Source organism: Nicotiana tomentosiformis, chromosome 8 (assembly GCF_000390325.3).
Source record: "Nicotiana tomentosiformis chromosome 8, ASM39032v3, whole genome shotgun sequence".
Lineage (NCBI taxonomy): Eukaryota > Viridiplantae > Streptophyta > Magnoliopsida > Solanales > Solanaceae > Nicotiana > Nicotiana tomentosiformis.
In genome coordinates, this window is record NC_090819.1 from 53,168,997 (window position 1) to 53,173,401 (window position 4,405).

The following is a 4,405-nucleotide window of genomic DNA, read 5'->3' on the forward strand; positions in this document are numbered from 1 at the left end:
TAACACCCTGGAAAAATTTCGAAGTGTTTTAAGACCATTAAGAAGATTGGCAGGTACTAATTATATGAATTCGGATATTAACAAGACTAATAATATGAATGATATCAATTAATCATGATAATATATGTATGAGGTGCAATAAGAATGGTTTATGGTCTAAGAAGAGCCCTAAGGCTAAGTCAAGTTAGAAATTATATGATGGGGTAATGTTTCAAGTGAGTTCACACAAGACCTAACTTCAAACAAGCATATGGTTTTTACTAAAGGGTGACTGAACAGCTACACTAGTCTTGCGTAGCCTACACGCCATTGCGTAGGAAAATCTAGCAACTTTATCTTGGAATGGATTTGTGCGTAGCCTTTGTCCACCATACGTAGCCTTTGTGCGTACCCTACGCAGGAGGCTACGCAGCTTCAAGGGTCATTTTAAGGAGCTGAAAACGTGGTTTAGAGAGAGAATGTGTTAGTTCTTCATCTTGGAATTGATTTCTAGCGAGAAAGAGGAGCTCTTCCACCATGGATACACTTCAAGGTAAGTTGTTATGGCACAATAATGATTATATAACATCTTTTAGTGATAACACTAACATTATTATGAATCAAATCCATAGGAAATGGGTTGAATCTTCAAGAACACCAAAAAGAGGAAAAGTGAGATTCTTCCACCAAGAGGTAATCCCTTCACTTGAGATTCATATATATGTCATATTGGAGTATGGGTAGCATATTTATGAGTTTTATTTGAAGTTATAATGGGATATTGTATGAACCCTAAGGGTGGGTCTTGAGAATGCCATTTTTGGGTAAAGAAGAAGATGCATAGTGATGTATTGATATACATATGTCTTGAGTTTATAATGATTACAATAGACTTGATAACTTAATTGATGAATGAATTAAATTGAGAATCACTATTTGGATAAGATACAACATAGTTCTTGAAATGGATGTTCTTGAACCTAGAGTTTTGTTGGAGAAGGCAATGAATAGTGACTTGATGATGTTGGATAATTAACATAGTATTATTAATGATTCCAAATGAGTATTAAAGGATAAGAATTAAATTGAATAGGCTAATGGATGAGCCTATTGGATAATTTGGGATGGTTGAAGGCTTGTTGCCGAATTGTGAAGCCTAAATGGATATTTATGAATCTTTTCGTATTTATTTTGATGTAGTTGGGATATCTAATGGTAGGTATTGAATTGTGGGTGATATTTGGACATTTTAATCAATTGGAGAATTGTAGTGTTTTCGGAGATTGAAAGTTGAGGTATGTTGGCTAAACCACTCTATTAGAATTGAATTCCATGATGTTCCTGTAAGTTTCAAGTATGGTTGGTTCAAAATCCTTATTCCCATGTTCCGAGTTGTTCCCAATAAGTTCGATTGTCCTGAATGAGCAAAGTATCGAGAATTATGTATTCAAAACATGTTCTGAATGTTCATATCACATTATGTTATCTTTTGGGAATGTGTTCAAGAATGATATGTGTATTAGAATGCTATGTCTTTGAGTTGTGTTTCAAATGAAGGTTATGATGCCAAATTGAGTGAGAAAATCTCAATATCCTTAAGACTCTTAATTCCTCACATATGTACCTAAAGTCTTGATCGAAAATGTCTTATTATTGATAATCTATAAAGATGGTTGGAAGTAAAATAAGTGAATTGGGGATATAAAGTGTGGCCAATGTACCAAGAGTGAAAGTTATACTTATGGTCAATGATGCCAATGAAATGAGATGATGTGAGAAAGATTATGAAATGAACTTTGATTCAACTATTCAAAAATTGACTTCGAAAATAGAATTGTCAAAAAGCTTATGTACTCAAGTCATGACCAAATGTGGCTGTTCTAACTAATGCTATGCTTGGTAGGTATTTCCAGCATGTTTTAAGCTCTTATATAATCATGAGTTGAAATGGTGTGTTACACGTTTATGATTTTAACTTGTGCTTTGATTGTCAAATATTTTACTCCATTCCTTGGAATGAAATCCATTGTGTTTAAAGTCTTCATTACTAATGAACCTAAAGTTGTAATTTCCGAAATTTTCTATTCGTTGATATTTATGATGATAATCCATGAGAAGGAAAGAAATGAATGTGTAGAATATGAAATACGGCCATTGTGCCATGGATGAAGAATCATATGTATGGCCAAGTGAGCCAATGGAATAATGATGTTGAAAATTGTTAAAAGTGCCAATGAGGCTATATACGGTATGAAAGGTTATGAGGTAAATGCATTTGTATTGTTGTTTCCTTTGTAAGCAAATCAAAAATATTTTTGGGAGTATCGATTGTCAACGAGGAAGGGTAGGTTGAAATAACCTAACCCAGAAACTACACGTGTCGGAGTAGGAGTGGATTGTAATTATTCCCCTTATTTGGGATGAGATTGATATGATAAAATTATTTCCCTTAATTGGGATGAGATGATTGATAGAAAAGGATGATGTCGATCCACACGACATTGTGGTGAGATGGCCTAGCCGATCGGGTCGTGATCGGACACCATGCCGCACACATGGTGGTGATTGTGCTTGAAATTGTAATTAAAATTGTGATTGTACTTGATGTCTCTAATGAGATGGCCTAGCCGATCGGGTCGTGATCAGACTCCGTGCTAAAAGTATTGTGGTATTGGTATTGAGAGTAATTGCGGTTGACGTCTCTAATGAGATGGCCTAGCCGATCGGGTCATGGTCGGATTCCGTGCTAAAATTATAGTGGCATTGATATTGTAAATATTGGTATTGTGAATAGTGGTATTGTGAACAGTGGTATAGCGGTATTAAAGATCTCCCAATCAAAAATAATATTATCTTTGTATTTTGAAAATTATTATGTTTTAACTTGCCATTTGGATATTATTGATTGTTGATTGTTGTTTCCATAGTTTTTCCTTTCTTACATTGGCATTCTATTTTGAAAGAGGACGATTAGCTTTACATACTAGTCATATTCCATATGTACTAACGTCCCTTTTTCGGGTGCGCTGCATCTTCAATGGATGCAGGTGATTCAGCAACGGGCAGCTTTGGTCCTCGTTAGTAGTTACTCCCTGTTTAGTAGGTTTTGGTGAGCCCTACTCTATTCCGGGCTCGATGTCACTTGATGTTACACTTTGTCTTGAGGTATAGCCGGGGCCTTATTTCTGACACTTCCATACTATTCTTCGGTCGTACTTAGAGGCTCCGTAGACAGGTTGTGAGTGGTGTTTGATGTGGGGGATTGAACTAGAAATGTTGGTATTTCGAAACATGATTTTTATTATATCTATAAACTTGTAATATTTTGGAAATTATGAATGAAGTTTTTAATGGAAATGATATTTGAGTTGTTAATAAAATCCTTTTTAGTGTTTGATTGATGGAATGCATATCCTCTTTATTCATGGATGAGTTTGGGTAGAAGGAAATCTAACAGGCTTGCTCGGCCGAGTTCACTCGGTTGAGCGCCGGTCGCGCTCCTCATGTTTTTGGGGCGTGATAAACTTGGTATCAGAGCCTAAGGTTTTAAAGTGTCCTAGGATGTCTCAGAGCCGTGTCTGGTATAGTCCTTCTTATCAGTGTGTTGTCGACCACATCTATAATAAGGAGGCTAACTTGGACATTTAGGAATTTTACCCTTCTTTGATACTCCAGATCGTGCGATAGAGCTCAAGATAGGAAGCTAATTTCCTCATCATGTCTCATTTTCCATATTAGTAACCTAAGGGTTGGAGGCAGCAAGAAGGGAATAAAAGAACCAGTTGCTAGGGGAAGTGTCCCTATTCCTATTAATGTCACCACACCACCAGAACATGTGATGAGAGAACCTAAGAAACGAAAGAGGGTTGTTTGTACCAATAAGCCGGAATGTTTGATTTGTAAGAACCGCCACTTGGGGACATGTTTGATGACTCTTGAAATATATTATGGTTGTGGAAAGAGGGGGCACAAGAAGAATAAATGCCCTAGGTTGGGTACACCTAGCCCGGTCTACCAGATATGCGGGCAGGAATATTTTGCGTCATGTGTGAGTATGCTCAGGAGTGTGTTAGGGGTGGCAGGCTTGGGAAATTCCCAAGGCCCATATAGAAAACTATTATAGAGATTTTTACTCCCGATGTGAAGGCTTGGAGGAAGGATAGGGGTGATGTTTTTGATGTATGCAAAAAGGGTAAATATCAGGTCAGTGGGGTGAGTCAGTTTAGTAGACCTCATCCCCGTTGCTTGAAGTGTAGGAGATATCATTCGTGGGTATGTCACTAAGGTACCAATGTATGTTATGTATGTGGAGTCGAGGGGCATAAATTAAGGTCTTGCCATGTCAATCTGAAATCACCATACAAGTCACTCTTTAGTACATCATTATGAACGCGAATAATTTTTCCTTGTTGTATATGTGCATTCA

The 4,405-nt window shown here is 36.9% G+C and overlaps 1 long non-coding RNA gene across 1 annotated transcript; it reads left to right on the forward strand.

Moving 5' to 3' along the window:
* The first annotated feature begins 359 nt into the window (after positions 1-359).
* On the forward strand, positions 360-3,252 carry LOC138896650 (uncharacterized). The gene is made up of 3 exons (XR_011410032.1): positions 360-532; positions 612-672; positions 3,027-3,252. It is a non-coding gene; the product is annotated as an uncharacterized lncRNA (long non-coding RNA).
* The last annotated feature ends 1,153 nt before the right edge of the window (positions 3,253-4,405 follow it).